The 26906-nt window shown below is 43.3% G+C and overlaps 1 protein-coding gene across 6 annotated transcripts in view; it reads left to right on the top strand.

Annotated features, from left to right (window-relative positions):
* Positions 1 to 26906, top strand: part of lpar1 (lysophosphatidic acid receptor 1) — a 148500-nt gene that overhangs the window by 3550 nt on the left and 118044 nt on the right. The window contains exon 2 of one of the 6 annotated variants that reach the window (XM_085992921.1): positions 3883 to 3965. The exons of 2 other annotated variants lie outside the window; for them this stretch is intronic. The gene's annotated coding sequence lies outside the window, so the exon portion shown is untranslated. Of the gene's footprint in view, positions 1 to 3880; positions 4053 to 26906 lie in introns of those variants that run through there. 3 more of the 6 variants (XM_085992863.1, XM_085992883.1, XM_085992911.1) reach the window with 3 other exon arrangements.

Genomic DNA, 26906 nt, shown 5'->3' with positions numbered 1-26906 from the left:
TTATGAATAGTGCCGTGGGATCTTTTACGTCCACCTGAGAGGGCAGATGGGGCCTCAGTTTAACATTTCATCTAAAAGACATCATCTCCGACAGTGCAGCGCTCCCTCAGTACAGCAGAAGAGTGTCAGTATGTGTTCAAGTCTCTGGAGTGGGGCTTGAACCCGTGATAACAACAGAAAATGCTGGAAAAACTCAGCAGGTCAGGCAACATCCGTGGAGAGAAATTTGAGCCGACGTTTCGGGTCGAAACCCTTCTTCAAAACTGGAAAGAAAAAAAAAAAACCCGTGACCTTCTGATTCAGAGGTGGGAGACGCTACCCACTGAGCCAAGGCTGCCGTATTTAGCAGCTGCCTATACTATATCAAGGAATTGCAGATTTTGAGAAAGCTGATTTTGCTAAGTTTAATTTCCCAGTGTAGCACAGATGGAGTCCATCATTACTATTTATTTTTACTGGTCAGTTTTTTCAAATTGCTGGCTGAGATCTGGCAACCTCTTCATTGCCACTGCCATTGTTGAGGTGATTTGCTATTGTTGAGGTGGATATTAGAGCATCTTGTGAGGGTATCCAGAATTGGACTTGACTGCTCTCAATTTAGTGTGGCTGGCGATTAATTGAAAATCCAGAAGAAAATAAGCTGACACAACTAAAATAACATCACAGATTCCTTTTGTGTTTTATACAAGATGCACTGCAGCAATTCACCAAGGCTTCTTTGGCAGCACATCCCAAGCTCTCAGCCCCCACCACCTAGAAGGACAAGGGCAGCAGGTGCATGGGAAAACCATCACCTCCAAGTCACACACACCATCCTGACTTGGACATATATCGCCGTTTCTTCATCGTCGCTGGGTCAAAATCATGAAACTCCCTACCTAATAGCATTGTGGAAGTACCTTCATGGACCGCAGAGGTTCAAGAAGGGCAACTATGGATGGGTAATAAATGCCTTCCTTGCCAGTGATGACCACGCCCGACAATTAATATTTTTTTAATCTCTGATTTTGATTCCTTGAACTGAAACTGAATGACAGTAATGAATGAACATTTTGACATAAACAAATTAGTGATATCATCATGTGGTGTGTGGATGAGTATTAACAGGTTTGTGTTTGATGAGACGCAGGTTTATTCAATAACTAGTGTCTTCAAAACTTGGGAGTCTAATTTGGTGAGCTAGCCTGTATTTTGAGTTTTGTGGCAGATTCAGTTCTGATGTAAAGATATAATACATGCAATTCAGTGGGTGGGGAAATGATAGGCTTCTAACAATCAACAGCAAGCTGTAATTTTCTCCTTTTGGCACAGTCATTCTTTTGGAGAAATGGCAGCTGTAATTTTGCTTGAATAATCGGTACTTTGTAATGTCGTTGTATGAAATGCATCATTGTACTGTAGTTAGCTGGAATTGCAGTACTGTAATTGGTCTTGATCATTTTCTTTTTATTCTAATGTTACTGATAACAGTTTAATGAATAATCCGTTCACATTATTTGCTAGAAAATCCATCCCGATGACGTGCATGGGAATGAATATCTTTCATCATTATTGTAAAAAGAATTGAGATTGTAGAATTACTTTTAATTTTAACTTGCTTTTGATGGTAAACTGAACCAGTACCTGTAGTAATATTGGGGGTGATTTTTTTTAACCCTACTCACTCAGCGGAAACCTGGCGGGTGGGCAGTTAAAATCGCCCTGGCTCTTACCTGTCAGAAATCTGCCATGACTGCAACATCTGCAATTTTAACCTGTTCTCCTGAGCAGGCAGCAGGGCCTCGCGCCCAGAGCCAACAGGGTCCTTCGTTACATATGAATGTTGCGGCCCGATGACATAATTGAGACCTGACTGTAATTGTAACTCAGGCCTGAGCGGGGACTCCACCTGGAGTTAAAATCCGGGGCCAATCCTGCCGTACATTCTTTTTCTTCCTCCTTTAACTTTTCTCTCCCAATTTCTCTTCCCATTGCCCCTCATAGTGCCTGCTCCCTTGAAGGTGCTGACTCGTATGTTTCAGTAGATCGGTAGCCCAAGTCTTTGAGTATGATGAGGCTAGTCAACTGTAGAGACCGTCAAGGAGAAACAAGTTCCCTTCTGTTGTCCATGTGTACAATAATGATGGGGATCACTGGAGCAGGAACTCTGGCTGCTTACATTGATTTGACCTATTTCCATGTTTCATGAATAAGGATCTGTTAAATATTTTTTTTTTAAAACAGGACACTTTTTAAGGTTTTATTTTTAGTCCTAAACAAACACGGGAGAAAATCAATGGGGTGGGGGTTTTGGGTTTGGGGGAGGAAAACGGGCACCAAAAACCTGGCTAAATTCAGAGAAAATCAATAAAAAAGCACTTTTTATTTTGGGCATCACTCAGCTAAGTGACAGTCCACAATTATTTACACAGTTGATTCTTACCACGGTGATTGGATTTCGCATCAGACTCTCATTTAAACCCTAGTTTTTTTTAATTTAAAAGCAAAATTGAAAAAGCCATGCATTTTATTGTCATTTAGCTGCCATACCGATGATGGGATAATAATAGTTGAAGATTGCATCTAGGGAAATAGTTGCAATTTTGCTTTTAGTAAGCAAAGCCTTGATGTGTGTGTCCTGCGTTAGCCTCCGATTGATGGCCTCTGTTATCGGGGGACTATCGGTGTGGCTATTGTATCAGGGCACTGCTGTTCTTGCTCCATACAGGAGTGACAGACTGGCATTTTCCGCAGTATAAGGTCCTCAAGAGTACCGAAAGAGGAGCCCGGTCTTTTTTGCACAGTCTTGATTTGTTTTCCTGTTGAAAATTGGGTCCAGAGATGTGGTCAGCACAACACATTCAGCATGCCAAGAGAACCGTGGGGAACTTTGGGGGTTTTCCCCATAAATTTGGGAGGAAATCATTTTTTTTTTAACAATGATTCATCACCTGAAAAAGAAATCCAGGAAATGTATCCATGGCGTTTTGTTAAAAACTGATTTTAATCGACCCAGATTCATGAAAAGGGTGGCAGAAATTCTGTGAGCCTGAACCAGCGGCTGAAAGTAATAAATTGAGACTTGTTAGCAAAAAATGATTTGGTTTACTTAATGAAAACTTTAGAACTGAGTCCAAATGCATTTTTGCGGTTCAGCATGGCAGTCAAGTGATGCAGTTAAATGTTGAAATTTGAAACGTTAAGTTTTAAGGCAAATTGCAGTAAACCGAGCACAAACAAATCTTGCTTCTGGTGCGGGTGCAGCATCAGATAACCATGTTTGTCTTTAACTGGTGCAGGTATCAGTGGGGAGGAAAGGAGATCTATATCCATTGTCTTGCCCTTTAATTTCCTGCAGTAATTACGTGTTGTTCCAGTTGAAAAAGTTGGAAGTCTTGAGCCATTGTGTCTATTTAACTGTGCAAACTGTGTTCGTACGTTTTGTTTTGCTAATATCAATTTGAATTTCATCCTAAACAAGCGGTCTGTAATCTGAAAACCACATGGCGCAGCCAATAGCAAATGCTTTGTGCAAAAGTTTTACTTTTCCTGCAGCTTGTTTGGGGCACAGTAAAACCACATCCTGTCTTTTGCTAGAAATACTGGGAACAGATGTTTATTAAGCAGCCAGTAAGTGCTGTTCAGGTAAAATGTATGAAATGCAACACGAGCCCGTGAAGATGTAATTAACAGCGCCGTGCAAGATTAAAGGCAGAGACTTCAATGGATCTAATGAAGTGCAGTTGTAAACACTTGTGTTTCCAGGACAGTGGGCTTTTGATGAGCATTGGTGCATTTACAAAACAGTGAGACAAAAGTATATCATTCTTTGGATTGACCTTTATGGCCATCATTAATTGTTGAGTCAACAAAGCTAATGGTAATGTTTTTCCGTGTTTACAGTGGGATTGGACTCAAGTTTGGATCAACAGTTGCCGTTTACCAGTGTACTGCCCCACCGCTGTGTTCCAATTCACGAGCCACAGGTTATCTATCTTTCATTCATTAGCATGATACACATTCGTTAGTTCTGTCTACTCTCCGAGTTTCAGCCTTTAAAGCAGGATCACGAGGTAAAAATCTAAACAAAGGCACAATAAATAAGATTGTTGTATTCCTGGTCAAATGTTCATAATTTATTTTCTTGATATGTCCTCATCCATGCCTTTGTTACCTCTAGACTTGACTACTCCGATGCTCTCTTGGTCGGCCTCCCACCTTGCACCCTCTTTAAACTTGAGCTCATCTTAAAACTCTGCTGCCCGAATCCTAACTTGCACCAAGTCCCGTTCACCCATCACTCCTGTGCTTGCTGACCTATATTCCGGTCCGGCAGTGCCTCGAATTTAAAATTCTCATCCTTGTTTTCAAATCCCTCCAAAGCCTTGCCCCTCCCTATCTCTGTAACCTTCTTCAGCCCTTCGAGATCACTGCGCTCCTCCAATGCTACCCTCTTGCGCATCCACGATTTTCATCACTCCACCAATGACGGCCGAGCCTTCAGCTGTCTAGGCCCTAAGCTCTGGAACTATCTCACAAATCCTCTCCACCTCTCTATCTCTCTCTCTTTGACCAAGCTTTTGGTCACCTGTCCTAATATCTCTTTCGGTGTCAAATTTTGTTTGATAACACCTCTGTGAAGAGTCGTGAGATGATTTACTATGTTAAAGATGCTATATAAATGAAAGTTGTTGTCCTGAATGCACTAGTTCTAGTGGAACAATGCATTATACTAAGGTGTGGTAGAACGTTCGTTAGAATCTGTAATATTTCCCTATATCTTGGTTGAGCTGTTGGAGAAGAGAGTGACTAGGTGTAGAATGGAGGACAAGCTCTTCCAAACTGAATACAAAAGATGATCAGCAAGTAGATCACTTGAAGCAACAGTTGCACATGTCCAAGTGGATGACAATAGAGCAGAATTTCCAGTTGCCTGGAATTGGATGTCCTGCTTGTCTTCGCTGTTAGAGAATGATGCATGGTATATACGGTGAGAGATGAAGCAAGAGAGCAGGAAGTAGATCATTAGAAAAATCTTTTTCTCTAATATTAAAATACTAAAAGGGGAAGCTATGCAGGGATCTATAGAGGAGCTTGACCATCGGATACCTTCACCCAATGACAACACAATAAATATTTCTGTAAGTGAGGCTATCCAGTTAACTTTTGAGTGGCGATGTGATGGCTTCATTGTAGCTATCTGGTGTGGAGATTTTTGTCATGGGTCACTTTCTGTGGACAATGCTCATTTATCTTTTGATGTTTCTGGAGTTGCACCAAATTAAGTGATTTTCACTTGAAGGGGCCCACTTGACACAGACACACGTGGCTTCAAAAATAGTTCAGAGATTTTTTTGAACTAAATTTGCAACAGTAATAAACAGATGAGTGACATAAGAACATAAGAAATAGGAGCAAGATAGGCCATTCGGTCTTTTGAGCCTGCTCCCCCATTCAGTAAGATCAAAAAATATTCCTTATGATAAATATTCTGTTATCTTTTCTGTTCAACAAAGAAGCCAGAGTTAACGGTGGCTGCTGTGTACCTGAGCAATTCTATTTAATATTGATCCTTCCCGTGGAGAACCAGCTCATTATTGCCCTGGCTGAGAGTGGGGAACATGGGCGGGAAATGGGGAGTTGAATGTGAACACTAGTTCTACCGATCCTTAGTGAGTCATGTTTGTATACTCACATACACCGTACTCTCAAATCATCGTGATGATTCCAGCGTCTTGTTTACTGATGGAGATGACAGGTTACATAAAGTTACGATGCAGTATGACCAGTGATTGAAATCAACAACAACAACAACTTGCATTTATATAGCACCTTTAAGGTAGTAAAACATCCCAAGGCGCTTCACAGGAGCGTTTATTAAACAACATTTGATACAAAGCCACATAAGGAGATATTGGGATAGATGAGAGGTAGGTATTAAGGTGTGCCTTAAAGGAGGAGAGAGAGGTAGAGATGTGGAGAGGTTTAGGGAGGGAATTCCAGAGCTTGGGGCCCAGGCAGGTGAAAGTACGGCCACCAGTAGGGGAACGATTAAAATAGGGCACGCGTAAGAGGCCAGAATTAGAGGAGTGCAGAGATCTCGGGGAGTTGTAGGGCTGGAGAAGCTTACAGAGAAAGAGAGGGTCGATGCCATGGAGGGATTTGTAAACAAGGATGAGAATTTTAAAATTGAGGCTTTGCCAGACTGGGAGCCAATGTAGGTCAGTGAGCACAGGGGCGATGGGTGAACAAGACTTTAAATCGCATTGCCCTTCTCAAAATAGCACCTGTGAGCTGAGTAAAATGCTACTTGGGTATTTATGAAAAACTTGGTCTAGATTTTTCTCCCATTCATGGTGGGATATCCAGCTTAACTGTTGGTCGACTCTGAAAGCAGCACATTGAGGTCTGTCATTTGCTGCTGTAGCAGTTAGTGGCTGTGTTGGCGACTAATAGCTTGAGAAGGCACCAATGAATCCTGTTGTGGACGATTTAAATTTAACTCGGACAACTAATTGTTTTCTAGAAGCAGCCCGGTGGCCAGCTGGGCTGTTGCACATTATTTCTGCCCTTACTGTGACACAATTTGAAACATCTGTAGCATCAAGACTCCAAATTAATTCCAGCCTCTCAATCTCAATTGTGCCTACATCAAATTACTAGGCAATTTTTAAATCTCCATCTTTTGATCTTATTTTTTCCTGCGATATAAAATCTTAAAAGCTACAGTTAAGGCCTTTCTAGTTTACAAAAAAAATCCCTTAGCTTTCTTTACATCCTGATGTCTTCCTGATTCTAATGTTCTCATTTAACCGGATGTGCAGAGTGGCAGCCTTCTCAATATCTGCGATACCATGCTGTCAGTTTTTCTTCCTACCTGACAGCATAATGTATGCTTTGCAGACAGGATGGGTTTCTATGATGGTTTCCTTTCTCTTTTGTATTGGACTGGTTGAGAACTGGTGAAATGGGCCTTGTTGGGAAGAGCTGGACTTTGAACTTGGGACCAAATGTGGAAAAAAAAAGGACAAAAGAAGTTGCATTTATATAGCGCCTTTCACGACCTCCGGATGTCTCAAAGCGCTTTACAGCCAATGAAGTACATTAGGAGTGTTTTTTAAAATTTGTTTATGGGATGTGGGCATCACTGGTAAGGCCAGCATTTATTGCCCATCCCTAGTTGCCCTTGAGAAGGTGGTGGTGAGCCGCCGCCTTGAACTGCTGCGGTCCGTGTGGTGAAGGTACTCCCACAGTGCTGTTAGGCAGGTAGGGAGTTCCAGGATTTTGACCCAGCGACGATGAAGGATCGGCGATATACTTCTAAGTCAGGATGGTGTGTGACTTGAAGGGGAACTTGGAGGTGGTGGTGTTCCCATGCGCCTGCTGCCCTTATCCTTCTAGGTGGAAGAGGTCGCGGGTTTCGGAGGTGCTGCAGTACATCTTGTAGATGTTACACACTGCAGCCACGGTACGCCGGTGGTGGGGGGAGTGAATGTTTAAGGTGGTGGATGGGGTGCCAATCAAGTGGGCTGCTTTGTCCTGGATGGTGTCGAGCTTCTTGAGTGTTGTTGGAGCTGCACTCATCCAGGCAAGTGGCGAGTATTCCATCACACTCCTGACTTGTGCCTTGTAGATGGTGGAAAGGCTTTGGGGAGTCAGGAGGTGAGATACTTACCGCAGAATACCTAGCCTCTGACCTGCTGTTGTTGCCACAGTATTTGTGTTGCCACAGTATTTATGTGGTCACTGTTGTAATGTAGGGAAAAACAGCAGCTAATTTTCGCACAGCAAGGTCCCACATACCGCAACGTGAGAATGACCAGATCATCTGTTTTAGTGATGTTGGTTGAGGAGACCCTCCCTGGGCAGCTTTTGTTACTATTTTTAGGATTCATGTCCTATTTTGATGTTTTGTATTTTAGATTTAGTATTTGCATATGTTATTGTTGATAGCATTCTATCCATGAGGACCCTTTTCCTTTTCCTTTTAACACTATCTTTGGCTGACATCACCACCTTGCTCTACAGTTTGCCTAAAACTCTACAGGAATTCAGTATCGGAACAGAGATAAAATCAGCCGTAGACAATACAGCATGATTTTATTCATCTCTTTATACCTTCTCTATTTAATCTCACATCTACCTAGTCTGTTTCCTAAATTAGTAATAGCTCTCTATCCACCAAAAACTAACGTTCAGGTTTTTGATTTGGTTGTTTAGGGCAAACAAATGGAGAAAGGTAGTCGTTATTCCTGACCGCTGGCTGAGTTAAATCGCTGTTTAGTAGGTCATCTTAGCAGTGATGCACTGAATAGAAGGAAATATACTTTTTGGAGATCTACATTGAAGTCATCAACAAAATTGAGAAAAAGGCAAAAATGTGGTTGAAATTAAAAGGCGTAACCTGATACAGTCGAGGGAATTATTTCTGGGGTGCAGGCTGAGAGCTTGCAGCACACTGGCTGACTTAACATTTCTTTGCCTCGTGGGCTATTATTAACAGACCTGAGATGGTGGGATTGAGACTAGTTTGATGGAACCTTTGATGGATGTCGACATTGCTCTCTCTCCGGCACGAAGCTGCTGCAGGATCTTTTTGTTGCTGTTGTTGTTGCAAGACTACCTCAGTGGACATTTGTGTTTGTTTTAAAGCATAAGTCCCTTCCTTGTGAGGAGAATATGTAGCCTTGCATTGGCATCTACTCTACCCTTGATGGCGCGGGTAAGGACTGGAAATACACTATGTGGAGAAACATGGGTATAGCTGTGTGGCACAGCACTGCGCTGTGTCTGTGGCTTGTACGTTCCTGGCCGGTTACTGGTTTTTACTGGCATCTAGTGGCTTCAGTCTGTATCCTGCTAGTACTAAAGTAATCTTCAGAACTGTGCCTGAGGGCACAGTAATGCTGCTGGTCAATAACGGAACTGACCACTAATGTACTAAAATAGAAAGTGGAAAAACTGCACTTGGCAGCTGCAGGGAGCAACTCCAAGTAAAATTGTACTCCAGAATTGATGAAATATCTAGAATATTTCAGCTCGTTCACAAGGTCAGGGCTGTTAGTTTCCATGACCAGATCCTGCCGTTTGACGCTGAATCACCTGACCCACGTACAGCCCTCATCTTGTTCAATGTTACTAATGGCTCTTCCCCTCATTTGGATCTGAGCATGAAAGATTTATGGTGGGATATTTAATAACAGTGACCAAAGAAATGGTAATTTCAAAAATATTTTTTATCAACTGTTATGCCATATTTACAATATTAATTTAGTGAATCCAAGATGTTAACGCACTTTTAAAACATTGAACCAGACCTGGAGTGTGGGCACCTACCACTGTTATTTCTCCTGCTTTCCTGAAGACCTGACGCATGCTGGAGTATGATTCCGTGGACACCGACTGCCTTCCAATAGCTTGCCCAAGTGGCCCATTCTTCAACCGTGAGTCTAGATAGTGAGAGTTGGCAGGTCGTCAAACCAAGGAGTGCATCACAGCCAAACCCAAAGTTATGTCCTCATCCAATTTCCGCACGGGAGGCAATGGTCAGGAGTGAGTTTGGGCTGATTTCCTCAAGATAAGAAGAAGCCAGTGGTGCCTTTTGCACTACTGGTTTACCTCTAATGGAAAGAGTGCCGTCGAAACAGCCTGTAAGGCAAAGGACCCGATATTCCTTCCATCTGAGGCACCAAGACCCTGATTTTTCTGGTTGCTTCCAACAAAAAGTGGCAGTGGTAGTAAAGCTATGGTTTTGACTTGTGGAACATACTGTTGAGCCTTGCTGTGCTGGCTTGACCTCTCACCTGCTGGTCTGTACTGCCCAATGGCATGCTTCCATCCTTGCTGGACATAGTGATGACTTTAGCTCATGGCTCCATCTTACTTGACACCTGCTATGATGACTTTTGGAATGCTCGCAGCCAGAATAAGCAAATGTTGAGTATAGCTTTGATATGAACTTGCCAATGCAAACTATGTCGTGTAATTGTCCTATCATTGCTGATTTCACCCCGCAGTGCATAGGGGGTGAATTACCATCAACAGGAATCAACACTGTTGAAGAGCTACTTCTGATGGAAGGGTTTCCCTAATATAATATGGCCATGAGTGGGGAAAGTTTTGACACACTGGTTTGCATCTTTTGCTGCTGTCAAAGTTTTGAACTTGACTAGACAAATCTCCATTTAAGGGCAAATAGACGATATTATATACAACAGCTGTCAAACTTTCTACTCATGTGAAGTCATAAGGCTCTCAATACTTAGCTGTAAAACCCTTCAAGCCAACTGTTAGCTTGGATTTTGCATTGAAATGATGGAAAATTAAGTTATACTTCCGATGTTTAGCTAACTTGTGATTAAAATGGTTTTAGGACACATACTGCGGCTGAGGAACATAAAATTCAGAATTCTCCTTGCAACAACTTGAGTCTTTGGCTTTTCGGAGTCACGCTGTTCATCCAATTTGCTTGTGTCCCAAAACTAGAGTTATGTAATGAGAAATTACATGGAAATTACACGCTGCATTTTTAGGCATTTGTCCGTTATGCAAAATAAATTTCTGTAGCAGGTGTCAAGTAAGATGGAGCCACGAGCTAAATCGGATGCTAGCATGGGTGGCTTAGCCCATAAGAATTGCATAGAAAGTACAGCACAGAAACAGGCCATTCGCCCCAACTGGTCCATGCCGGTGTTTATACTCCACACGAGCCTCCTCCCAGCCCTCTTCTTCTAACTCTATCAGGATATCCTTCTATTCCTTTTTCCCGCACATGCTTATCCAGCTTCCCCTTAAAGGTATCTCAGCTATTCGCCTCAACCACTCCCATGTGGTAGCATGTTTCACATTCTCATCTCTCTCTGGGTGATGTAGTTCATTTTTTCTACATAATATATTCAAATTAGCCATTTAAAATACAGAGCAAAATTTAATTGTGACAAAGCCAGTAAACGGCACTGTACACAATTTTTCTGTCAATTTTTGTCGCTGTTTACAAGCGATAGTAAAGAAGCTTTTCATAAGAAATTAGACGGTCACATTGTACAAGGTTCCTGTACGCAGTATGACCGCTTTTAATGGTGTAGCCACAGAAGTATTTATTACTCCGACTGCTTTACTAAAAGGTAGAGCGAGGCAGATGAATGTGGCGAAAATATACCGGTTTCATTTTGTGGGTGGAGATTGTTTTATAGATTGCTATCCAAATTAGCCCAATATCTTCTGAGGTCCTGCATCATTTGGAAACATCCCCTGATATTAAAAGAAGTGGCTGCGATTTTTAAAAAAGAGCCACTGTACATAAGAGGTAATAGTGTAGAGGATTAGAAACAGTAATACAATCTTGGGAGTCAGCTGCCACGAACATCATTTCCATCCCATGACTGCATTAATGCCAGCCATCCTCCCTCTTACTTTGCAACAGTTTAGTAAGAAATAGAACAGATACATTTCAGAACAATTTTTTTCTTTTCCCTTCTTCGTGTGTTTGCTAATTTGCCTTCTCCACTGAAACGGAAGAAAGAGATTTGTTTGTTTGTCAAACCAGATGTGTTAGACATTTTCCAAAATTACCTTTACAATCCAAAGGGTCAGATACGAGTGAGTCAGAGGTGACATGCTTGAACCGTTTGTTGTTTTTCTCCCCCCCCCCCCCCCCCCCCCCCCCCCCCCCAGCCCTTCAGTGACTTTGCTCTTCTCTTTAGTGCCGTTGGGAGGGAGTTAGGGTGCAATTCAAAGAGAGCGTGTTTGTAAGTAGATGGGGATTCCATGTGGAAGAAGTTTTCAGTTATTCAGCTTGTTGCTTATTGGTAACTGGAAGCAGACTTTGATTTTTTTTTAAAACTGGGATTAAGCATCCATGGTGGTTATTGGAATGTGACTGATAGTCTGGTGCTCCATGACATGTGAAAGTGTCCATGGTGGTTATTGGAATGTGACTGATAGTCTGGTGCTACACGACATATGAAAGTGTCCATGGTGGTTATTGGAATGTGACTGATAGTCTGGTGCTACACCACATGTGAAAGTGTCCACGGTAAAGCAGCTTTTCATCAGCAAAACGAAACTTTAGGAGAACCAAATCCATTTGAAGGTGACGTGTGTTTATTCAAAGAGGCCATGTGAATGCTGTGTTTATCTCTGACTTGTAAGACACATAGCTACCTTGACTAAATAGCTCTCACTGTCAGCTTGTAGGGTTTTTTGTCAACTGACTTGTTTTTGTAATTTAATAATCTACAGACTATTTGAAGGGACTAATTGAATTGGGGATGTTTTCAGCGTGGTGCCAACACTCCATTGAGAAGACGATGAACGCCAGCTTTATCGCGGTTTCTTTCCATCTGTACACGCAAATCAGTCAACTAATAAACCTAAAGCAATTGGAAGCTCTTGTTAGTGTCTTTCCCTTCTGTTTGCAACCTTCCAGGCTATCCCTTGTGCGGAGGGGAGAATTGGGCTATGACGCAGTCTACAATCTGTCAGCTGGACCATTGTTACACGAAAGACAATAAATTATTTCCGTTCTATCAACTCCACATACAAGTAAGAAATGACCATCAGAATAGGAGGATTGGGTGAGGAGAGGAGAATTAGCCTTTAAGAGCTTAGTATCATGCTTAGATTGGGTGCTGTTCCTCATCGTCGTTTAAAGTTTTGTCCTGAGCTGCAATCTCAGGTGATGGGAGAATGTGTTTCTCTGCCAGGATTTTTGTAACTTGTAATTATGGTAATTCTTCGCTTCACAGAAGTTTTTTTTAAGAATGTCTTTTCATTAAAGTTGAATTTGTTTTTGGGACATTCATGCTGAAGAATGGGATACATTCTATTTTGGGCTCTCAGCGTCAAGCACTCTTTGGTCCAACAGAGCGGAGGCAGGATGTGGAGCAAAGCTGCTTGTACTCTGCCTGAACCATGTGCTTCAGTGTGAAGCTCAGTGCATTAGGGTGATATTTCCCACACCAGTATTCCTGTGCCCTTTGAGATTGGCAATCAGTGGCACATTCGACTTTTGTACAGTAGGCTCATGTTAGCTAGGAACTGGGTTCAAAATGCCCGAATTTATTTTTCGAATTCTTGTAGCCATCAGATAGAGGTGACTTCCATCCTGTCAATTAGACTGAATTTGATACCAGAGGTCAAAGCCAATTATCTAACTCAATAACACCCACTTAATTTTGCACAATTACCATGTGTTCCTGTAACAGCCTATCACTTGGCTTTAAGGTCTCTATTGGTGGCCAATTTCTCGCTTCAACACCCACATCTCCATCTTTGAGATTATGGATTCCTCTTCTCATTGAAATGGGTTTGGACATTCTTCCCTGTAGGACGGCACTCCAGTGGATGAGGCCATCACAAGTCTGTTCGGTGAACTTTGTCATCAGGTGGAAAATAATGGGTGTGAAGCTGCATCTTGCCACTTTGTAGCACAGCATGCTTAAGTCAGCAACAAATCCTGCATGGAAGATTGTTTTTAGTAGTGAGCAGTAAGTTTGCTATAAAAATAAAGAGTCTTGACAGGCCAACAAATTGGAGTGGGATCTTCAGAATGGTAAAGTGAAAGCGGAGCAAGCATTTTGAAAGGATCAGGAGTGGGAAAGGGCACATTGATACTTTCGTAGGTACTAAAAGAAAATCCGAAGGTCATTTCCTGATGTAAAAGATGTCTAGGACAACAACAGTTCCCGTTTTGTCAGCAATTTTGATAATGATGCTGGGGTTAGAACTGAGCTATAGGCTGAGGGAGATAGATTAAAGTAAGTAATGAGAGTAGAGAAAATAAGATGACACCTTATACCTGCCCTGCTTGTGTTTTATGGCACTTTTTTGGAACTGAAAGAGTTAAAATGCAGCCATCAGGTTTCTCTCTCCAATGGCTGATTTGGAACCCATACAATGCATTTGCTTTCTTTGTTAGTTCAGTACAAAGGAATAGAGTCATAGTCAGAACGGCACAGAAGGAGGCCATTCAGCCTATCGAGCCCGTGTCGGCTCTCTGTAGAGCAATCCAGTCAGACCCATTCCCCCGCTTTATCCCCGTAGTCCTGCAAGTTTATTTCCCTCAAGTACCTATCCAGTCTCTCCTTGAAAACATTGAGTGTCTCCGCTTCCACCACTTCCGTCGGCAGCAAATTCCAGGTCATCACCAGTCGCTGCGTAAAAAAGTTTTTTCTCACTTCCCCCCGTATCTCTTGCCCAAAACCTTAAATCTGTGTCCTGTAGTCCTTGTACCATCAACTAGTGGCAACAGCCTTTCCCCGTCTAGCCTATCCAAACCCGTCATAATCTTGTACACCTCCATCAAATCACTCTAGTTCGAGTCTGGGCAGAATTGTACAGAGAAAATATATGGATTCTATGAGATATTTTACTTTAATCATATTTAATTACAATATGAATTCTTCCATTGTTCATATTTATTCAGTTTTAATGTGCAACCGGGGACTGTTTCGCGTGTTCGGTGAACGTGATAACCACTACACTACGGAAATTCTGCTCTGGAGAAATCTGAATGCCAGCCTACAAGACATTTATACGCAGTTTAAAAAAAAACTCTAGTTGAACTGTACAGCAGCCATGGTAACTTGGTATAATTTGGAGGGAATGGGTGCAGAAGATGGCCACATAATGAAAGAAAGACTTGCATTTATATAGCGCCTTTCACAACCTCAGGACTTCCCAAAACGCTTTAGAGCCAATGAAGTACTTTTGAAGTGTAGTCACTGTTGTAATGTAGGAAACATGGCAGCCAGCAAGCTCCCACAAGCAGCAATGTGATAATGACCAGATAATCTGTTTTAGTGAAGTTGATTGAGGGATAAATATTGGCTAGGACACCGGGGAGAACTTCCCTGCTCTTCTTCAAAATAGTGCCATGGGATCTTTCATATCCTCCTGAGAGAGCAGATCTGGAGCCTCAGTTTAACATCTCATTCAAATGATGGCACCTCCAACAGTGCAGAACTCCCTCGGTACTGCACTGGGAGTGTCAGCCTAGATTTTTGTGCTCAAGTCTCTGGAGTGGGATGTGAACTCACAACCTTCAGGCTCAGATTCAAGACGCGAGAGTGCTACCCACTGAGCCACAGCTGACACAATATACCGAAGGGTGTTCGATTTGGGAGGGAAGGTCATGTGTTTGTTTCATAGTCCGTGAACTCCCCAATTCCAAGTAAGACCAATAATGGCGGGGCTCTTGGTCAATTTGAGTTCAGGAACATTGGTTCAGTTTGTGGTGTATGTAACCTGTTCCACCTTAAGAGAACTTAAGCCTGTTCCACCTTAAGAGATGTACTACTTTCTCTGGCTGCTGTATACGTAATACCGGTGGTGACCACACCGGTATATAAGCACTGTGTAGTAATATTGTATTCAGTATAGTCCCTACCTCCAACCAGTAAAGACCTGTTGAATTTACTCTTATAGTGATAATTACTACACAGACTACAACACACAGACTTAACACAGTTTGTGTCATTTAGTGTTCCAAAAGGAGGTTCGATTCAGCAGATTTTTTTACAACTTTTTTTCTTTAGTATTCCAGAACACAGCTAGACTTATTTCCAGGTTTCACATATTACAGACCAGGTGTGCATGTCTGGCTATAGGAAAAGCAGAGTTTTACACTGATTTTCATTTTGTTCATTGTTATAACACAATGGTTTTGTTTAGTTTTCCTTGTACCCATCAGAGAAAAGTGATCCCGCCATTGGGTTTAGTGGCCAAATGTTTTAAGAGTGTTTGTAATTCTTAAGCCGCATTCCCAAGAGTTTGCACTATTGATAGTACACAGACCACAAACTTTTCTCTTCCCTGCCCCCTCTGCCCTCCAAACTGGTTTCAGGGAGGTCTGGATCAAAGGACTCCCTCTTTGGAAGGGCTCTAGTGTCCCTTTTTAGAATATCCAGTGTCTCAGCCCAACATCAAGACACCTGCAGCAGTTGGTACTTCGTTCCCCTCTCATTTCTTTGTGTCTTAAAGGGACATTGCTAATGAATTGTCTTGACGGGCGAAGAATGGCGACGAATGGTTGCTGAGACGATGGAACCCTTTTTTGATCGGCTGTGCTGCTCGGGTTAATGACTCTGGAGCACTTTCTCAGTAAAAGGTAAAGATCCTGAGATGGTTGCTGCACTGTGCATCGCATTACAGTATCTCGGCAGTATGTCTTTGGTCACTGACAATGGTTTGGATTGAATGGACATCCCATTCAGCTCATACTCGTGCTTGATTTAAACCCCCCCCCCCCAGTTTGAGCTGCTCTGTTTGCTTCCACTTTACTGTAGTTCCAGAGTCATGCCATCAATGGGAAAATAATATGTTAGATATACTTTATACATATTGAGAAGACTGAAGCCATTGTCTTTGGTCCCTGCGCTTTCGACTGCCTAGGCCCTAAGTTCTGGAATTCCCTCCCTAAACCTCTCTGCCTCTCTACCTCTCTTTTTCCTCCTTTTTAAGACGGTCCTTAAAACCTACCTCTTCGACCAAGCTTTTGGTCATTTGTCCTAATATCTTCTCTTCTGCGGCTTGATGTCAGAAATGTTTTATTGATACCGCTCTTGTTGAATAGCCTTGGGACTTTTTGCTACGTTAAAGGTACTATATTAATGCAAGTTGTTAAACTACTGATTTACCCATGAACCCAAGGGATATGGGGATAGGGTGCGAAAGTAGAGTTGAGGTAGAAGATCAGCAAGCCTCCAAGACCCTCCAAGTCACACACCATCTTGACTTGGACGTATATCGCCTTCCTTCATCGTCGCTGGGTCAAAATCCTGGAATTCCCTCCCTAACAGCACTGTTGGAGTACCTTCACTACACGGCTGCAGCGGTTCAAGAAGGCGGCTCACCACCACCTTCTCGGGGACAATTAGGGATGGGCATTAAATGCTGACAATGCCAGCGACGCCCGCATCCCATGAACAAATTAAAGAAAAAGATCTTGTTGAATGGTGGAGCAGGCTTGAAGGGCCGTATGGCTTAATCCTGCTCCTAATTCTTATATTTATTATGACCAAAAGTTTTTAAATGGAAAAAGGGTCATAAGTATAGCAAGATGCATGCTATCAAATTCGAATAATAAAAGGTCTTTCTCGATGACTCAATTGGTTATGACCCTTAGCTGGAGGTAAAAGATCCCCTGGCACTATTTCGAAGAAGAGCGGGGGAGTTCTCCCCAGTGTCCTGGCCAATATTTATCCCTCAATCAATGCCTAAAAGCAGATGATCTGGACATTATCACATTGCTGTTTGTGGGAGCTTGCTGTGTGCACATTAGCTGACATGTTTCCCTACATTACAACAGTGACTACACTTCAAAAGAACTTCATTGGTTGTAAGTGCTTTGGGACGTCCTAAGGTCATGAAAGGCACTATATAAATGCAAGTCTTTTCCTTTTTTAAAGCAATGAATAACTGGCCCATACAGACCAGTAAAGTTTTGAGTTAGATTATTTTCTCTGTGCTGAATTAATTGAGATCAGCTGGGGCAGCGATGGAGGAACTCCAATTGGCTTCAGAATCCCTGAGTTAGTAATGAATAATTTTGCTCCAGTTCTTGCTGATGCTCATCGTAGGAGTCACTAGATAGCTAAGTGTATGGAGCCATTGGCTGAAGATAAGATCAGGATTGGGATTGCCTGTGATGCCAGCACATTTGAGTTGTCTGCCTTACACACAAAGACCGGCAAACTTAGATGAGGCACTTAAGGGTGATCAGTACCCGAGCAATGAATTAATGCCTTCAGGAGAGGAGAATGAGAGTGGAAAGAATTGGTGGCAAAAGAAGGGGTGGGCTCGGAGCAACTATACCAAAAAAGTTTTCTTTCATAACCAATTTCAGCCTAAGTATATGAACAGTTACATAGGAACAGGAGTAGGCCATTCAGCCCCTCGAGCCTGTTCCGCCATTCATTTAGATCATGGTTGATCTGTATCTTAACTCCATCTACCCACCTTGTTTACATAACCCTTAATACCCTTGCCTAACAATCTATCAATCTCAGTTTTGACATTTTCAATTGACCCCCCAGCCTCAACAGCTTTTCTGGGAGGGAGAGCTCAGGTAAATTGACCCTCTCATATATGCTAGGATTGGTTCAGAGAGTGGGTACTGCCAGTTTGTGCTGAAAAGTGCCCTATTAATAAGAACATAAGAAATAGGAGCAGGAGTAGGCCATTTGGCTCCTCGAGCCTGCTCCGCCATTCAATAAGATCATGGCTGATCATCTTCCTCATCGCCACTTTCCTGCACTGTCCCCATATCCCTTGATTCCCTTAATATTCAAAAATCTATCAATCTCTGTCTTGAATATATTAACGACTGAGCCTCCACAGCCCCCTGGGGTAGAGAATTCCAAAGATTCACCACCCTCTGAGTGAAGAAATTTCTCCTCATCTCAGTCCTAAATGGCCGACCCCTTATTCTGAGACTGTGACCCCTGGTTCTAGACTCCCCAGCCAGGGGAAACATCCTCTCTGCATCTACCCTGTCGAACCCTGTAAGAATTTTGTATGTTTCAATGAGATCACGTCTCATTCTTCTAAACTCTAGAGAATATAGGCCTAGTTGACTCAATCTCTCCTCCATAGGACAATCCCGCCCCCCCCCCCACGCCTCCCTCCATCCCAGGAACCAGTCTGGTGAACCTTTGTTGCACTCCCTCTATGGCAAGTATATCCTTCCTTAGGTAAGGAGACCAGAACTGTACACAATACTCCAGGTGTGGTCTCACCAAGGCCCTATATAATTGCAGTAAGACATCTTTACTCTTATACTTAAATCCCCTTGTAATAAAGGCCAACATACCATTTGCTTTCCTAATTGCTTGCTGTACCTGCATGTTAACTTTCAGTGATTCATGCACAAGGACAACCAGGTCCCTCTGAAACACCAACATTTCCCAATCTCTCACCATTTAAAAAATACTCTGGTAGGAAAAATAGAAAAGCAAAGTGGATAACTTCACATTTCTCCACATTATATTCCATTTGCCATGTTCTTGCCCACTCACATGCAGTGTCAGCTGTGGCTCAGTTGGTAGCACACGCACCTCCGAGTCAGTGGGTCCCACTCCAGGGACTTGAGCACATAAAGCTAGGCTGATACTCCAGTGCAGTCTTGAGGGAGTGCTGCATTGTTGGAAGTGCCATCATTTGGATGAGACGTTAAACCTCTCTCGGGTGGATGTAAAAGATCCCATGGCACTATTTTGAAAAAGAGCTGGGGAGTTATCCCTGGTGTCCCGGCCAATATTTATCCCTCAATCAACATAACAAAAACAGATTATCTGGTCATTATCACATTGCTGTTTGTGGGAGCTTGCTGTGCATTTCCCACATTACCACAGTGATACCACTTCAAAAGTACTTCATTGGCTGTAAAGCACTTTGAGACGTCCGGTGGTTGTGAAAGGCACTTTCTTTCTTTCTCCTCACAACTTACATTCCCTCTGTATCATCAGCAAACTTGGATATATTACATTTGGTCCCCTCACCCAAATCATTGATATAGATTGTGAATTGTGAATAGCTGAGGCCCAAGCACTGATCCTTGTGGTACCCCACTAGTTACAGCCTGCCAACCCGAAAATGATCCGTTTAGTCCTACCTCCTGTTTTCTGTCCATTAACCAACCCTCAATCCATGCTAGTATATTACCTCCAATCCCATGAGCCCTAATATTGTTTAATAACCTCTTGTGCGGCACTTTATCGAATGCCTTCTGAAAATCCAAATAAACCACATCCACGGGTTCCCCCTTATCTATTCTGCTAGCTACAACCTCAAAAAACTCCAACAGATTTGTCAAACACGATTTCCCTTTCATAAATCCGTGTTGACTCTGCCCAATCCTATTATTATTTTCTAAGTGCCCTGTTACCACATCCTTCATAATAGATTCTAGCATTTTCCCTACTGCTGATGTCAGGCTAACTGGTCTGTAGTTCCCCGTTTTCTCTTTCCCTCTTTTCTTAAATACTGGGGTTACATTTACGACCTTCCAATCTGTGGGAACCGTTCTAGAATCTATGGAATTTTGGTAGATGACAACCAATGCATCCACTATCTCTATAGCCATCTCTTTCAAACCCGTAGGATGTAGGCCATCAGGTCCAGGGTATTTATCAGCTTTCAGTCCTATTAATTTCTCCAATACTACTTTATTACTAATACTAATTTCTTTCAGTTCCTCATTCTCGCTAGACCCTTGGTTGTCTACTATTCTGGGAAGTTTTTTGCGTCTTCTTCCGTGAAGACAGACACAAAGCATTTGTTTAATTTCTCTTTCATTTCCTTATTCACCATTATAATTTTTCCTGTTTCAGCCTGTAAGGGACCCACATTTACTTTCGCTAATCTTTTCCTTTTTAAATACCTTACATGCTTTTACAGTCTGTTTTTATGTCTCTTGCTAGTTTACTCTCATATTCTATATCCCCTTTCTTTATCAATTTCTTGGTCCTACTTTGCTGAATTCTAAAATCTTTCCAATCCTCAGGCTTACTACTCTTTTTGGCAACATTATAAGCCTCTTCTTTTGATCTAATACTATCTTTAACTTCTCTTGGCCACGGTTGGACCACTTTTCCTGTGCCTTAAAGGAATGCATATTTACTGTAAGTAATGGGCCGTATTTTGCGACCTTTATGGGTGCGTACGAGGTATGTACGCGCCCGTAAGGGCCACACAAGTTTCAGCTTTAGGCGTGCGAAGCGCATGCGCTAAAACCCGGAACTTGCAATCTGTCAAGATTTTCTCTTGCCCAACTTCCACCTGCTGAATGCCCGTGAAATTCTTACACCTGGTAAAAGGAGTCATAAGGCCTGCTTTTACCAGCATAAGAGTTTTTTAAAAATAGAAAAATAACATTTTATCACTCATTTATACATTAAAAACCCTGTCCAATAAGCCAATTTTTAGCCCCATTAAAACATTTAAATTTTTTTCTCCAAAAGATTACATTTTTGTTAAAAATATTTAATTAAATGGCATTTTAATTAATTTTAAATATGTAATAAAAATTTTTTATTTCATGTGTTTGTGTATTTTTTAAGTCATCCCCATTCATACTATGGGAGTTTCGTACGTATGGAACTCCCATAAGTATAATTGGGGATTCCCTTTTATTGGTTGGGCCGGCCCACGTGATCCCTGGGGCGCTTGCGAACCACCTATGCCCCTGGGATATGCGAGCCTCTACCTGGAGAGGCCCAGGATCGCAAGCCTCCATACCTCCCGGGCCACCAGGTAAATGCGTAGATATTTTACAGGTCGGAGTCATCTGCCCGCGGGAAGCCTCTGATCGCAAATTTTGGGCTTATGTATTAATTCTTTAAATGCTAGCCATTGCTTGTCTATCCTCATGCCTTTTAATGTAGTTTCCCAATCTAATTTAGCCAACTTGCCCCTCGTAGCTTGCTTTGTTTAGATTGAAGACCCTCGTTTTGGATTTAACCATGTCACTTTCAAACTCAATATAAAATTCTATCATATTATGGTCAATCTTCCCTAAAGGCCCCTTTACTACAAGGATAATACTAGATCTAAAATAGCCTGTTTTCTAGTTGGTTCCTCAACATACTGATCCAGAAAACTATATTTTGCATACATTACATGAATTCATCCTCCACACTATTAATGTACTGCAAATTTGGTTTGCCCAGTCTATATGTAGACTAACATCCCCCATGATTACTGTATTATCCTTGTTATATGCGCCTATAATTTCCTGATTTATACTCTGCCCCACATTACAACTACTGTTTAGGAGCCTGTAAACAACTCCTGTTATAAATCTCCTCATTCATCAAGAAACTACTCGTGAAATAACGCTGGATGGCCAGCTGGTGGCGCTGTCCAAGGAGTATAAATACTCGGGCGTCGGCCCCAGCTTGCCAGGGACATTTTGTAAGACAAGGAACTAGTGAAGTACAACTAGACCTCCATGTTCTGAAACAAGTTGATTAAAGCCTTGCTTTATGCTCAAACCAAGTGCGTAGTGAGTTTTATTACGTCAATTTAATCAACTTGGTATCGACTCCACGCTTTGGGTGATTAGGGAACAGCCAGCTACGACTCGAACCGTAGAAGGGAACTCAGATAAGTAATCGATTCATCATGGAGAAACTACTCAGACCCGCCCGTCTCGACCTAGATCCGAATTCATTTACAGCCGCTAAGGTATGGAACCACTGGTATCGTACTTTCAGCAACTTCCTCAGGGTGTGTGGTGAAAATGTTCCTGATAAATTAGAGATACTTGCTAATTATGTATCCCCTCATGTGTTTGATTATATTGAAGACTGTGTAGACTATGACGCCGCTATCCAAATACTACAGCAGCTATATGTCAAGTCCCCAAATGAAATTTTTGCTCGGCATCTACTGGCCACAACTCGACAACAACCCGGGGAATCACTTGACGAATTATTTCAGAAACTTCGCAGGCTCAGCAAGGATTGTAATCTTAAAGCTGTTACAGCTGAGCAGTACCAGGAGGAGTTAATTTGTGATTCCTTTATTAATGGGATTGCGTCTCCCTTCATACGTCAGCGTCTGTTGGAGAATAAAACCCTCAAGTTACAGGCTGCCTATGACCAGGCATGTTCTCTGGACTTAGCAAAGAGGAATGCAGACACCTATCTTTCACCACATGCACGGGCTGCTGCTATCACTTTTAGTGACTCTTTCGATAGGCCTCGGGCGGAAGTCCTCACGGATAACGACTCCAACCTGGCTGATGACAACCCTACCCTAGAAACTTACACTGATGACGACCCCGCCCTAGCGGCATCTTGGCAATCTGGAAGGAAGTGTTTCTTCTGTGGAGGTGCGTTCCATTATAGGAAATTTTGTCCTGTTTGTAACGCGACCTGCAATCATTGCAGCAAGAAAGGTGACTTTTCTAAGGTATGCCAGTCAAGAGCCGCTGTTAGTTTTGCAGCTGCAATCTATAAAACTGCTCCTCCCCCAAGAACCACTACTAAGGTTACAGCTGTCAAGGGTAAAACTGCCCCTCCTCCCATCACAGCTGTTTTTCCCCAAAGTCTGTCCCATGCAGCCACAAAGGTTTCGGTAAATGGACACATTTTGAGTGCACTAATCGACTCATGCAGCCCTGACAGCTTCATTAGTGAGCGGGCTGTCAGTAAGTTAAAACTGTGTATTTACCCCTTGGACAGGGAAATTGCAGTGGCTCTGACAACACTGACCACCAATTCTTCTGGCTTTTATCTTGTCGACCTTATTCTCAATGGCCGCACTTATTTCTCCACCCGGCTCGGGGTGCTCAAGAACCTATGCAGTGATGTGCTCCTGGGACAGGATTTCCAGAAACAACACAAAAGACTCACTTTCGAGTTTGGAGGGTCAAAGCCAGAGCTTACTATTTCCAAAGTACCGTTTTGTGCGCTTTCGGTGGCTTCGCTCGACGAGCCCTCCCTGTTTGCCAATCTTTCCTCCCGATGTAAGGCCATAATCACTAAATCACAACGTTTCAGCCAAGATGATCGCTCCTTTATCGAGGCAGAAACCTCTCGCCTTCTAGCTGACAGTATCATTGAGCCATGTTCATCTTCCTGGCGGGCTCAAGTCGTCATTGTTAAAAATCCTATGAAGCAACACAAGAAACGTCTTTGCATCGATTACTCGCAAACTATTAACCAGTATACCAACCTGGATGCCTACCCACTACCATGCATCGATGACATGGTCAATAACCTTGCCAACTACAAAATATTTTCAACTATTGATTTAAAGAGCGCATATCATCAAGTACCATTAAAGGATTCTGACAAAAAATATACGGCCTTTGAGGCTAATAGTCGGCTTTACCAGTTTTGTCGCCTTCCATTTGGGGTCATCAATGGGGTGGCTGTTTTTCAACGGGCAATGGATAGCCTAGTCAAACAGGAGAACTTAACGGACACTTTTCCATATCTGGATAATATCACCATTGCTGGTCATGACCAGAAGGAGCATGATGCCAACCTCCAGAAATTTTTTGACGTTCTCCGTCATCGCAACTTAACCCTAAATGAGTCCAAATCTGTGAAATTAGTACCATCAGTCAACATCCTTGACTGGGTGGGCAACGGTGTCATCAAACCGGATCCGGAGCGGCTTCGTTAGCTTCAGGAGCTCCCTCCCCCTGCGAATCTTGGCTCTCTTCATCGGTCACTCGGCATGTTCGCCTATTATGCGAAATGGATACCCCACGTCTCCGACAAGATCCAGCCCCTGCTTCACGCAGTCATTTCCATTAGAGGCAACAGCTATTTCAGCTTTCAACCTCCTCAAGCGATAACTGGAAAAAGCCACGCTTCGTTCCATTGATGAAAATCTTCCTTTCGTGGTCGAGTGCGATACATCGGATGTGGCGATCTCTGCTACCTTGAATCAAGGTGGTCGACCCGTTGCATTTCTGTCTGGAACTTTGCAGGGTAGCGAGCTCCATTACCCTCCTGTCGAGATGGAGGCTACGGCCATCATCGAAGCGGTACATAAATGGAGTCATTTTCTCGCTCGTCGCCATTTCACACTTATAACCGATCAGCGCTCCGTGGCCTTTATGCTGGATAGCCGGAAACGCACTAAGATCAAGAATAACAGAATACAACTCTGGAGGATGGAATTGGCCGCCTTTGGATACACCATACATTATCGACCCGGCAAAGAGAATGTGGCCCCGGATACCTTCACGCGGGCATTCTGCTCTTCTATGTCAACTTTGACTCTGGCGGATCTTCATACTGACTTATGCCATCCTGGCGTTACCCGTATGTTGCACTTTGTGCGATCTAAAAATCTCCCATTTTCTACGGAAGATGTGAAAAGAACGTGCTCCTCCTGTAGAATTTGTGTGGAATTAAAATTGCAATTCTTCCGTCCATAGGATGGCTCGCTCATGCATGCTATGCAGCGACTCAGCGTTGACTTTAAAGGGCCATTGCCCTCCTCAACGCGAAACACCTACTTACTGACCGGTGGACGAATATTCATGCTTTCCCTTTGCTTTCCCCTGTCCCAATATGCTTACTTCCACAGTGATCAAATGCCTTGATCAAGTCTTTTCCCTTTGCGGTACAGCCAATTTCATCCACTCTGATCGGGGTCCCTCCTTCATGTCAAGCGAACTCAAAAGTTATCTCTCCCAACGGGGAATCACCACAAGTAAAATGACACCATACCATCCCATCGGTAACGGACAGGTTGAGAGATACAACGCTATCATTTGGAACGCTGTTTGTCTTGCGCTGAGGTCACACAACCTACCAGACCAGCAGTGGGAAACTATGCTCCCAGACGTGTTGCGTTCCATCAGGTCTCTCCTTTCTACGTCTACCAATGTCACACCTCACAGGCGATTCTTCAGCTTCCAGCGTCGCGCCACCCATGGGACATCTCTACCGTCATGGTTGGCAGCTCCTGGCCCCGTGCTGCTCCGAAGATTCGTCCGATCATCTAAAACCGATCCTCTCGTCGACGAGGTAGAACTCACGGACGTGATCCGCACGTGCGGTATCCTGATGGCTGGGAGTCCACCGTTTCGCTCCGGGACCTGGCTCCCTGTCCGGCCAGTTCCACTGACCCAACCGATAGAGGGACCCACGGGGATGATACCGATACTCTGCGCTCCCCCGAAGATGACGCCCTACCTGGAGCATCAAGAGATCTGCCAGCTGCCCCACCGGGTCCACTTGGGGAGCCGAGCGCTCCCTGTGGGATGGCCACCCGAGGCCAGGACGCCGGTCAATCCCCGGCTATCCAACAGGATGAAGCCAGTTCTGCGCCTGTGGGGACCCGCACCCGGAGTCACGATCGCCCCAGCCTCCCTTGGGTCGATCAGAGCAACACGGGCCCTGTCGATCCACCGGTATGGATCAAGCAGCCCAGGGACCAAGACACGGTCTGGGGAGACGTGCCTTCTAGCCATAAACAAAAATCTAAAAGACTGCGGCTGTTCGTGATCCGCTAAGAGGATGTCGTTGGGCTTCCAAATCTTTTAGGCAGGAAGAATGTTATAAATCGCATCATTCATCAAGAAACTACTCGTGAAATAACGCTGACGGCCAGCTGGTGGCGCCGTCCAAGGAGTATAAATACTCCGGGCGTGGGCCCAGCTTTCCAGGGACATTTTGTAAGACAGGAACTAGTGAAGTACAACTAGACCTCCATGTTCTGAAACAAGTTGATTAAAGCCTTGCTTTATACTCAAACCAAGTGCGTAGTGAGTTTTATTACGTCAACTCCCACCAATGTTTTCTGCCCCTTGCTGTTTCTTAGCTCCACCCAAACTGATTCTACTTGATTTTCCAAGCTAAGATCCTTTCTCTCTACTGTCTTTATCCCATCCTTTATTATCAGGGGTACCCCTCCTTTTCCATTTTGCCTATCTCTTCTAAAAGTTAAGTATCCTGGAATATTTAGTTCCCAACCTTGGCCACTTTGCAACCATATCTCCGTTATGGCTATTAGATCAAACCTGTTAATTTCTATCTGCGCTATAACTGCCACATCTGCTGAAGGAAAAAAACGGAATGGAGATTGAGCACTTTCCCATGGGGAACGGGGTAGGCAGGGGTGGGAGAAAGAGTGCACAGTGGCACATTGATGGGCAAGTCATCCAGGTGACTCACTTTTGTGGTTCTGCCTAAAGCCAGATAAAGAAAGGCATTGACGTATGTCTGGGGCCAAATTGCTTGATTTATTTTTGTGTCAGTTTTGTACATGATGGAGGGAGACTTAGAGAGAGAGAGAGATTAAATGGTATAAAGGCTTTGGGCAGGGGGCAGAAGTAATGAGTTGCAAAAGGTATATGTTATGATGACTGTTTTGACCTATGGTATTAACTTTAATATTTGTTTATTGACAGAAGAAAAGTTCTACACTAACAGCTTGCAGGTCAAAGTTCAAAAGTAATT

This window comes from Somniosus microcephalus, chromosome 1 (assembly GCF_052327205.1).
Source record: "Somniosus microcephalus isolate GS21.2 chromosome 1, FLI_Smic_1.0, whole genome shotgun sequence".
Taxonomy (NCBI): Eukaryota; Metazoa; Chordata; class Chondrichthyes; order Squaliformes; family Somniosidae; genus Somniosus; species Somniosus microcephalus.
Note: the sequence above shows the minus strand (reverse complement) of the source record. Positions and strands in the feature narration are given on the sequence as shown.